We start from the raw sequence: 12,847 nt of genomic DNA on the forward strand, positions 1-12,847 counted from the left end.
ACACCGACAAGGTAATGAACGCACGCGATGCCGCATAACAGCGCATAAGACTTCACTCAGAACTGCAGAAGTCTCATCTGTTACATCCCCGTTTTGCGTAATACTAGTGTCGATCGTCAATTAAGCTCATGGTGTTCACATTTGCCACTTGAAGTAAAAATCTGAAACGCGATGATTTTTCTGTTATATAGTTATTGAGAAGCCACATCAGCCACTGTAATTTACGACAAGTTAGATAAGTAATTAAAGACAATTGAGGATCACTGTAGACCGTTTTGATAGTTTTCTCTCTTGTGAAACTTAATTTAAACCTAGATTATAAATGTGATATGGCATAGGTCATCCTTCGATCCATTGTAGAACTTGGAAAGCCACTCAGGGAATATTCGTTCACATTTTTGTTGAACGCAGTTGGTTTTTACCATCCTGTATTAAAACATTTCCTTTTATCATTAGTGCAATTTATAAACGATGTTTTGTGAGTAGAATAAAATTTCCAATGGTAAACTTAACTGCTCTTTCGACGTTATTTTACCAGCTAACTAAAAATAGGAAACCCTTGAACCCCTTCCACTAAATTTAGTTAGTATTAAGATTCTTTTACAGGGAGTGCAGTGGAGCTGACGCTGAAATCATTAAGTATTTGGTTATATCATCGCTAGTCTCACTGAACTCTTCTGAATTCTACATGTCATGTGTGGTCTGGCGTCTCCTTACCAGCAACAGGTCCCAGGTTCAAACTATTCAATTCCCTAAAAAACACACTCAGAGCGTCGTTGCGCGAAAGTGGTAGGGAGACACGATATAGAACAGACACCACGCAGAATGTTTAGAACCTTAGCAGTTAAGTCCCATAGGATTTCACACACATTTGAACATTTGAACCCTTGCCCCGCTTATGGCGGGGTCGGCTGTTTCGTGACTTGGCGTTTATTAGATATGGGAGGGTGGGGGGCAGGATCAAACAGTTCTCCACTTCAGAATCGGAATGCCAATTAGGCAAAATAGCTGTGAGCATTGAGGCAAACGTCCCACCGACGCAGTAGGGTGAAGATATCCACTTGGTGAAACAGCCGTTTCCTACTGTGCGAAGAAGTCAGCAACTGCATGCTGCACAGCCTCGTCCAATAGAATCGTCGACCCTTCCAGGTAGTTTTTAAGGGACCGACGACGTTATAATTGCATGAGGAGAGATCAAGGCTACTGCACACGTACTCAAATATCTCTCAGTTGAGCCAGAGTAACATACGCATCAAGACATTTGTGACATGAGGACATGCGTTATCATTAACTTGGCAAACCATTCCACAATGGTGGTTTTCGACAGATGTGCTGCTCCATACACATTCTTTAAATTCCGATGGATGTCTACTGCTGTTTGTTCTACGGTAGCCAAGAAGCCAAGAAAAGAATAACAGCAATTTGTTCCTATTTGGACGCGTTTGGTAATAACGTCGCCACAAAACACGTTTCCGCATGTATCACATACACATCAGAAAGGCACACATGTCACATCAATCTCTTGCCTACACGTCGGTGCTTATATACCCTCAATCAGAGTCATGCTAAGCTGCATATACGCCGCAGCAACACCCTGAAAAGGATTTGTTTGCCCCTTATAGGGTTGTGGCTAGATGATTTTTGGTCTCCATAATCGCCGGATACACTAAATCAGAGGTTCCCAACAAAATGTTCTCAAGGACCCCCTCATCGAGCATGATTGGTACCTTGTCATATCACAGTATCAAGTACATAAAAAAGCCAAATTAAGAGTCTTTTTATACGTCTTATATTTTTGTACTTAGAAAAAAACATTGACATAGTCATTTTTGAAAAAAAATATTGAGCTTAAAACGTTTTTAATTTAGCCATCATTGTTATTGTTAAATTTTTGATTATTGCTCAAACTCTGGGTGTTTAGTATAACAAATGCATTATCTTCCTCTTCATCTGTAGGCCTTTCTCGTCTTAACGAGCCACTTTTTAACCAACGGTCCATTTTTAACCACCTGAACTGTAGCTTCCCCAAAAACAACGCTTTACAAACACTACTGTTTTAATACAGACTATTGAATATGTAAGCACTGGAAATAAATTAACAATGGCCGGTTGTCGCTTAAAAATGTGAGTTTCTGTGTAAAGTGACTGTCAGTTGTCAGCTGCAAAGAGGCAGCGCGCGCAGTCTAACGGCATGCAGCAGAACTATTTGCCTCTATCTAATTCTAGTTTTGCGCTAGAGTGTGCCAGTGTCAGTTGGCTCTAGGAAGACACTAGACGCAGAAGTTAGCGTTCGCTAAAGCTCTACTCCTGCAGGAAGCGGCCAAAACTCAAAATCTGTTATCATACGAAATATATTTAATATATTTTTTATTCTAATAGCATCTTGCGGACCCCTCTGGCATAGCTCGCGGACCCCTGAGGGTCCGCGGACCACCTGTTGGGAACCAGTGCACTAAATGGTTCAAATGGCTCTGAGCACTATGGGACTTCACATCTGTGGTCATCAGTCCCCTAGAACTTAGAACTACCTAAACCTAACTAACCTAAGGACATCACACACATCCATGCCCGAGGCAGGATTCGAACCTGCGACCGTAGCAGTCGCACGGTTCCAGACTGAAGCGTCTAGAACCGCACGGCCACACCGGCCGGCACTAAGCTAGGATAAAGTCTTTGGCAAAACAAGCAAGGTATCATTGTGAAAGATGCAGTACTTACCCCAGTTCAGTGCTACTAACGCCACGTCATCTGTGCATCTGCGCGTAGCGTAAAATGTATTGTGTCATAGTCTAAGAACGAAATCAAAAACTGAAATAGCTTTTCCAAACTTTGTCAGTGTATGCTTCAATATATTAATGTTAACATTGTGAAGTCTCAAAATGATGAGATGAATAAGTTTTGCTAAATGTATTATTTTAAGAAAAAAATAAGTGGCGCTAAATAATGAAGCTAGAAATCCAAAAACTATTCAGAATGTCCCAGTGTATGTCACAATCAAAGGTTACGAGTCTTATCTTTGGCCAAAATCGGCGTTTTTCTGAAAAATTGAAGGCCTAAAATATTAGGCTCAGAAAGAAGAAAATTCGTAGGTAGCCTCAGTTTGATATTAAAACATTAACTATGTGACTCCATTAAGCTGTCTGTATTACTTTGTAAGTTATTTTCTAAAAATCCAAATGTGCAACAGAACTGCCCTTATTCATAACAGATTAAGTAGCATTTGTATTTACGAGAGCAACTTCTAAATACACCGCTTCATTACATTCATTAAATAATACAGCTGTACCAAATTCCAAGACTTAAGTGCAAGTAACAATCAATACAAAGACTATTAAAGAAGTATTTCAGAGGTCACGTTGGTTTCGTTGTAAAAATTCTAGCCAGCAAAGTATAAACGCGGTCGAGTTAAGTCTTTTTTTTAACTAAACCAAATTAACTCAATTCATGAGGAAATTATGAAGATTGTTAATTATTACACAACAGAGATATTCCTTAATTCGTGTCCAAGGTAAGGGCCATTTAGATGGTGCTACCTGTGTCTTACAGCTGTTGATATAGCAGATGTTCCGTTCGGTGGTTTGTTGCGCCCCTGTATAAATAAGGCCAGAGAGGCAGTAAGAGAGACACTTCGCACGGTGGTATCAAGTCCGCAGCTCGTGGTCGTGCGGTAGCGTTCTCGCTTCCCACGCCCGGGTTCGATTCCCAGCGGGGTCAGGGATTTTCTCTGCCTCGTGATGACTGGGTGTTGTGTGATGTCCTTAGGTTAGTTAGGTTTAAGTAGTTCTAAGTTCTAGGGGACTGATGACCATAGATGTTAAGTCCCACAGTGCTCAGAGCCATTTGAACGATGGTATCAATCTGTCAGCTTCAGTCAAATGCCGACATGGCTATACCTCGGATGACGTCAGAGCTAGGCATCTGCCAAACGGGTTTCCTGTAAAAGTAGGAAATGAACTCGCGACACCTATACTCAATCCTTTATCGCTTAGATTTCAGGGAAGTAATGATTTATGTGCCACCCGTAATGTTGACAAAACCGCGTGGCAAGATGTGAGATTATTTTCCCCTCCTGAGGCGAGGATTTAACTTGGATGACTACAAGTCAGAGTAATAGACCATTTTAGTTGGAACTTACCGTAGAGGTCGCCTCTAAACTGCTGTTTGTGATAGAGACATTATTATCATTATCTGGAATATTATTATGTTTATGTGTGAACATTTACTGAATATCGAAAAAGTATTGCATCAGCCAGTTCCCAGAATTCCTGAAGATAGACGCTGACTGTGGATATTGTGTCACAGACACAGTCCCTTTGACTGTTCATAGATCTCACTAAACCAACCCAAAGATGTAAACAACCATACATGAGCAGCGCCTATTACACAGAGGGGGTCCGACAGTCGATCAGTTCCAGTCATTCCACCAGCAAGGAGGTACATGGCTCGTATTTCAGTAGTTCAACCATGCCTGGACTGTCAATGCCGCGGTTCGATAGCATCTGCATTGTTACTTTGTGCCAGGAAGGGCTCTAAACAAGGGAAGTGTCCAGGCATCTCGGAGTGAACCAAAGCGATGTTGTTCGGACATGGACGAGATACAGGGAGACAGGAACTGTCGATGACATGCCTCGCTCAGGCCGCCCAAGGGCTACCACTACAGTGGATAACAGCTATCTATGGATTATGGCTCGGAGGAACGCTGACAGCAACGCTACCGTATTGAATAATGGTTTTCATGCAGCCACAGGACGTCGTGTTACGACTCAATGTGTGTGCAGCAGGCTGCATAATGCAACTTCACTCCCGACGTCCGTGGCGAGGTACATCTTTGCAACCACGAGGCCATGCAGCGCGATACAGATGAACCCAACAACATGCCGAATGGACCGATCAGGATTGGCATCACATTCTCTTCACCGATGAGTGTCGCATATGGCTTCAACCAGACAATCGCTGGAGACGTGGTTGGAGGCAACCCAGTAAGGCAGAATGCCTTAGACACCAGAGAGTGCAGCAGGTTGGAGGTTCACTGCTGTTTTTGCGTGGCATTATGTGGGGCCGACGTACGCCGCTGGTGGTCATGGAAGACCCCGTAACGGCTGGCTGTACGATTCGTGAATGCCATCCTCCGACCGATAGTGCAACCATATCGGCAGCATATTGGCGAGGCACTCGTCTTCATGGACGACAATCCGAGCCCCCATCGTGCACATCTTGTGAATGACTTCCTCTCCACTAGAGTGACCTGCACGTTCTCCAGACATGAACCCTATCGAACATGCCTGGGATAGATTGAAAAGGGCTGTTTATGGACGACGTGACCCACCAACCACTCTGAGGGATCTATGCCGAATCTGGACCAACAGTGCCTTGATGAACTTGTGGATAATATGCCACGAAGAATACAGACATCAATGAAAGAGGACTTGCTGCTGGGTATAGACGTACCGGTGTGTACAGCAATCTGGATAAAAGGTCTCGCTGTATACGGTTTTCATGAGCAATAAAAAAGGCGGAAATGATGGTTATGTTGATCTCTATTTCAATTTTCTGTGCAGGTTTCGGGACTCTCGGAACCGAGGTGATGCAAAACTTTTTTGATGTATGTATTACGTCCACGTACGCAAAAAAGGCTAGTGAGACTTATGCTAAGAACTACACACTCACCCATGCCCGAGGGATGGCTAGAACCTCCGGCGGGAGGGGCCGCGCAGTCCGTGACATGACGCCTTACACCACGTGGCCACTCCGCGTGGCTCACACTTATTCAGAGCTCCTTATATCCAAATACGAATATAATGAAGGCTCAGCTCATTACTGAACTTCAGATTTCAGAAAGCAACTCTAGAGCCCACAAGATACACGCGAACGTACTGTCCTCGGATTGGCTGGTACACATCATAGCCTATCCGATATTAGTACTAAACCGCGCAATTCTGCGCTTTTACATTTGACCATTCATAACATTTATGAACAGTTTACTAAATGAAAATATTTAGAAAGTCCACAAATATCAAAATAACTTCGGGTGTTTTCAAAAAAAAAAATGTTCAAATGTGTTTGAAATCTTATGGGACTTAACTGCTAAGGTCATCAGTCCCTAAGCTTACACACTACAAAACCTAAAGTATCCTAAGGACAAACACACACACCCATGCCCGAGGGAGGACTCGAACCTCCGCTGGGACCAGCCACACAGTCCATGACTGCAGCGCCTCAGACCGCTCGGCTAATCCCGCGCGGCTTCTTGTTTTCCCAGTCCCATAAAATTGCTAGTTGACATTACAAAGTACCCGTGAGAATATAATGCACTATCTCTGTACAATCACAATTCTCACGAAAACGTGTACTCAGTAAATAGAAATACACTATTGGCCATTAAAATTGCTACACCACGAAGATGACGTGCTACAGACGCGAAATTTAACCGACATGAAGAAGATGCTGTAATATGAAAACGATTAGCTTTTCAGAGCATTCACACAAGATTGGCGCCGGTGGCGACACCTACAACGTGCTGACATGAGGAAAGTTTCCAACCAATTTCTCATATACAAACAGCAGTTGACCGGCGTAGCCTGGTGAAAAGTTGTTGTGATGCCTCGTGTAAGGAGGAGAAATGCGTACCATCACGTTTCCGACTTTGATAAAGGTCGGACTGTAGCCTATCGCGATTGCGGTTTATGGTATGGCGACATTGAGGCTTGCGTTGGTCGAGATCCAATGACTGTTAGCAGAATATGGAATCGGTGGGTTCAAGAGGGTAATACGGAACGCCGTGCTGGATCCCAGTGGCCTTGTGTCACTAGCAGTCGAGATGACAGGCATCTTATCCGCATGGCTGTAACGGATCGTGCAGCCACGTCTCGATCCCCGAGTCAACAGATGGTGACGTTTGCAAGAAAACAACCATCTGCACGAACAGTTCGACGACGTTTGCAGCAGCATGGACTATCAGCTCGGAGACCATGGCACCGGTTACCCCTGAAGCTGCATCACAGACAGCAGCGCCTGCGATGGTGTACTCAACGACGAACCTGCGTGCACGAATGGCAAAACGTCATTTTTTCAGATGAATCCAGGTTCTGTTTACAGCATCATGATGGTCGCATCCGTGTTTGGCGACATCGCGGTGAACGCACATTGGAAGCGTGTATTCGTCATCGCCATACTGGCGTATCACCCAGCTTCATTGTATGGGGTGCCATTGGTTACACGTCTCGGTCACCTCTTGTTCGCACTGACGACACTTTGAACAGTGGACGTTACATTTCAGATGTGATAGGACCCGTGGCTCTACCTTTCATTCGATCCCTGCGAAACCCTACATTTCAGCAGGGTAATGTACGACCGCATGTTGCAGGTCCTGTACGGGCCTTTCTGGATACAGAAAATGTTCGACTGCTGGCCTGGCCAGCTCATTCTCCAGATCTCTCACCAACTGAAAACGTCTGGTCAGTGGTGGCCGAGCAACTGGCTCGTCACAATACGCGTCACTACTGTTGATGAACTGTAGTATCGTGTTGAAGGTGAATGGGCAGCTGTACCTGTACACGCCATCCAAGCTCTGATTGACTCAATGCCGAAGCGTATCAAGGTCGTTATTACGGCCAGAGGTGGTTGTTCTGGCTACTGATTTCTCAGGATCTATGCACCCAAATTGCGTGAAAATGTAATCACTTGTCAGTTCTAGTATAATATATTTGTCCAATGAATACCAGTTTATCATCTGTATTTCTTCTTGGTGTAGCAATTTTAATGGCCGTAGTGTATTTCTCAACCTGTAGTTTGGTGTTTTGTTTGTTACAGCTTGAAACGTCATGACGAAAATTCTTGTGCCACACCAAATCGGTGTTCGAAATCAGAGATGCGACTTTCCTGGAGACCTAAGTAGTTTACGTTGCGGAATCAACCACAGAACAGTGCCTTACCAAACTGGTCAAATCATGCCAAAAGGGGAGAACTGAGTTCGAATCTCAGTCCAACACCAGTATCTTCAGCAGCTCAAGTTTTGGAAGCGCGAGCTTCCCAAGTGCTAGCCAGCTCAAGAAACGCATCATCTGAGCAATCTTGTTCTTCCTGTTACTAGTCTAATGGTGAACTGGCTACGTTTTAGAATATGTTTGACAACTATGTGATCATCTTCTTAGTTCCTGGTGTGGTTCAGAATTTAAGAAACTGAACTATACTAAACTCCACCCGAACAGGTCATGAAGGCCCAATGGTGCCGACCGGTCGCCGTGTCATCGTCAGCTCACAGGCGTCACGGATGCAGTATGGAGGGACACGTGGCCAGCACACCGTTCTCCCGGCCGTATGTCTGTTTACAAGACTGGAGTCACTGTTTCTCAATCTAGTAGCTCCTCAGCTTGCCTCACAAGGGCTGAGTGCACCCTGCTTGCCAACAGCGCTCGGCAGACCCAATGGCCACCCATCCAAGTGCTAGCCCAGCCCGACAGCGCTTAACATCTTTGATATGACGGGAACCAGTGTTACCACTGCGACACGTCCGTTGTATAGTTCAGAATTTTCCTGCTAAATTCATTTCATGTTTTCTTGTCATTTCTAACATATTAGCGTAATGGTTCATATTGAATGTGTCAAATTGGCTTATCAAAATTATGCCCTGATTCCAGGAAGGTTTTTTCACAATGAATTTACATCTAACGTTCCACATTGCGAATTATCTATGTTTTCAATTAATATGACAATGAGAGCCTACAGCACAGAGTCCTTTCTCTTCAGAGACGTGGTAGCGTGGCCACTTTCAGAAGGGAAAAATGCATTAACACAAGAAGTACCATGTGGGTGATTTTTGACGCACGAGGAATTTCCGAGGGCCCTACCACCTCTGTAACCCTGGCATGACTAAATGTTCCCATGAATTTTCGTCATTTGTTGGGCTGTACAACTCACCAAAATTTCATCCCCCTATCCCACCTAGAAGTATGAAAAATTTACCTGTTATACCAGTAGTACCAAGTGGGTCATTTTTGAACCATCCGCTTTTTAACGCAATTTGATATCAGTAACACCAGTTTTCAGATACTAATTATTTCCTAGGCGTACCTCGACGATATTCGTTTATTTGAGGAGAGATGATTTGAATTGGCCAAGTTTTGCACTGTTCTTGCAACTATGCGACTCTTGTGCTAGCGTCTATGGTTCCTGTGAATATTGGCAGGAGGATGGGGGTGAATATTCCGGATGAGAGATCATACTGATTTCCATTTTCTCACATCTAGTTTTATGTGGAACAGAATTTACTTTACGATTCATTTAAAGGCACAGCTTCTGTGTGTGTCCTGACTTTTGGCAGCGTTGGTATTCCACTAGGCAGAAACAGCAGTGTCTGCAGTCCTCTGTTACATAACACTTGACACAAAGTGACCAGATTTCCAGAATCAAAATATGGGACTCAAATCAGAAGCTGAAATGAATGACATATAGTGGAAATTATGGTTAATATTGTATACGTATAGTAGCTTTGTGTTAAGATACTTGGGTTTTTCCTACAACTACATAGATCATCGTGTCTTTTTATTAAAACACGTTTCCCTTTTGTTCCCCATTTGAAAAGGGCGTGAGCACATCTTCCATGGCCAGAACGTTTGTGGGCAACTCTAAACCGCATGCGTACAGGCCATAGAAGATGTACTGACGCCCTCTACAAATGGGAAACGATACCAAGACCAAATTTCGGCTGCGGCGCTGAAAAACAAACAGTCCGACACATAATGGATGAATGCCCGGTTCGAGCCTACAAGGAAACCTTCAACGATTTCTTCACTCCAACAGAGGAGGCAATTGATTATATTAAATGTCTTGAGGTCAATCTGTAATTAAACTATTATAAAATGTATAAGGGTTGTGATGTATACCATACGATATATAATAATAAATAAATTAATTAAAACACGCGCTAGAAACATCAAAACGCGTTACATTACTAATCGAATAAGTATTTTATTGTGTTATTGTTATCAAATGTCGAAAAATGTGCAAAATAATGTCTCACTTTGCTGTTCTAATTTCAGAAATGGAAACTCAGCTTCAACTACGTCAGTTAACGTATCTCTCTTTTTTGGCATTTCTGTGAAAAAATTGTAATGTATAAACTGAATTAATGTAACGTGTGGTCATAATAGTCTCAAGTACACCTGTAAACGCGGCGACCTGAAGCAGTAGGCAATGCGCAAAGAAAGAGGAACTGACAGACTGCTCGCCATGTGAAAGTATTACACACTACCAAGAAAAGAATTTAAAAAACCGTGCCTCGTTCAGTCAGGTTTAATCAGAGAATGTATTTTCTTTATTCTCGAAGTATGACCAAACTTGTTCTACATTTGGTTACGCTACACGCTACTTTAAGACACTCTATCAGTATGTATTACTTCTCAAGTCAACATCCCTTTGTCTCAACACGGAATAATCGTGGATGGATGAATGAGGTACCGTTAGAAAGGTTTCTTAATCGGCTTCTGACGTTGCATACCGATTTTGCGCTCTAACTTACTGTTTGTGGAAAATTTTAACATACGAGAGACTTTTAACTATCAAAAAGCAAAAGGGCATCATGGCCCTAGCTTAATGTCTAAAGAACGAACATCAGTGAAACCGACAAACTGCAGCGATGGATTCCTGAGTGGAAATGGAGTAATAAAGGTCATGAGAACAATTATCCGGAAACGCATCGTTGGGACGATATATGGCGCTGACTAATGACAATTCCTCTGACCATGGCCGTGCGTTGCAGGCTGCGTGATTCACGCAGCGTACTGTAAGCCACAGAATGGTCCGTTATTCATTTCGGGAACAAGCCGAGATGGCGTTTATGTACTGCCAAGCTGATGGAAACGGTAGAGAGAAACGGTCGAGAGGCAGTACGGCTACACCAAAACAAGGTCCTTCCTAGGCACTGTAGTGTCCCTTTTGCGATATTCACTATGATCGAGGTGAAACATAAATAAAAATGACTGTATGTAACTCAAAATGAGCTGCAAACATCGATTTATCTGCGAAAGGTAATAACACTAACTGTAAAAATATACAATATAGATCGATAGATGCAGAAAAGACATTTTTATTGTACGAGATTATAATGTGTAAGTAAATAAAAGAAGTATTATTATCTTTGTAAGAGTATAAAACACAATGCAATGCTCATTCTTCTGTCTAGTCTATTTGGTTCTCTTCGTTCTGGTGTTAGCTGGAATAAGGTACGCGAGCTATTGTGCTGCGCTAGCATTTGTTTCTGTCGTAACGTATTTGCAAATATTTAATGGTGTAAACTGTGTCCTAGTAAGAATATATTAGTATAAAGTGATCTCCGTGTGTTATTTCAAGAACCTACGCCACATTTATCTTATGAAAAGAATATTTAATGAAAATTATTTTGCAAGTTTCCAGCTGCTGCGGAGCGAGTAACAGTGATCTCTGACTGTTAACATTTAGCCGCCATCACGCGGTACATTTAAAATATTTTTTCACAGCACAATGTCTGATAGCCGGAGCGTAAGAAATTATGTAAAATTATTCAGTGAGATTAATTGAAGGAATCCAGTGAAATAATTTTATTAAAACTTGTCTATTTTCTGTGATAGTAATAATTTGAGACCAGTGAACTGGAGCTGAGTAATACTACGCTATTGCATTTACAATAATTTGTAGGGAGCCTGCCGCTCGATAAAACCAGATATAATACGTAATTGGCAACCTATGAAATTCATTACTTTGCTTATTATATCTCTTTTGTATTTTTTTGAAAGCTAAACGTAAAAACTAACTTCACTAAAAATCAGTAACAGATCACGATAAATCAAAGGACAAACAAATTTACTAGGAGAGTGTTTCCTCTAAATAAATGGTTACATTATTTTTTAAGAGATATAATAGCACCAACAACATCACACAAAATTTCAAGCCCTTTTTGGCGTTTATGTAATCATGGGTTCTTTCAAACAGACGAATGTGCGGCTAGGTAGCGGACTGTGCATGCGCCAGATTTATAGAGCCAGGTTCTACAGAATATTGAGACGAAGCTCCAAGAAAGTGGCCCGCCAACATGGTGTACGCCAAAGTACGATTATATGTGTCCTGCATGGGAACCGCTACTGCCACTATCACCTGCAATCCCATCGAGGCCACTTTGAAAATCTGTTATGATGTGGACGCGATGCAGCTGTATACTGTGTTCCGGGACGATCTGTTGGCGTTACACTGTCCATTTCTGGACACATTTTCATAGGAGCTTTTTTTCCTCCATTTTCAGTCGGGAATCCGTCCCTGCAGTTTGTCGGTTTTATTAATGTTCACCCCGTATATTTTGTGAAGCTAACTTATTAATCACAAATAAGAGACTCTCTTTTCATATTGTCTTATTACAAATACCATTTCATTTGTTTTATTTATTATCTGCACAATTTGAGAACAGCATTGTTTTAGATACGGCCATTACGACTGCAGTAGTCCATTATCCCTACCCCTATCCTTAAAGATGGTATTGCCCTCGTAAATAATTTTGTTCAAAAAAAAAATGGTTCAAATGGCTCTGAGCACTATGGGACTTAACATCCATGGTCATCAGTCCCCTAGAACTTAGAACTACTTAAACCTAACTAACCGAAGGACAGCACACAACACCCAGCCATCACGAGGCAGAGAAAATCCCTGACCCCGCCGGGAATCGAACCCGGGAACCCGGGCGTGGGAAGCGAGAACGCTACCGCACGACCACGAGATGCGGGATAATAATTTTGTTCAATATTATGTGCGTGGAAGTTTATATGTAAGTAAGTATCATAATTTCATGATTGTTGTTTCACGTAGTTCGGTTCATTTATAAGGA

This window comes from Schistocerca nitens, chromosome 2 (assembly GCF_023898315.1).
Source record: "Schistocerca nitens isolate TAMUIC-IGC-003100 chromosome 2, iqSchNite1.1, whole genome shotgun sequence".
Lineage (NCBI taxonomy): Eukaryota > Metazoa > Arthropoda > Insecta > Orthoptera > Acrididae > Schistocerca > Schistocerca nitens.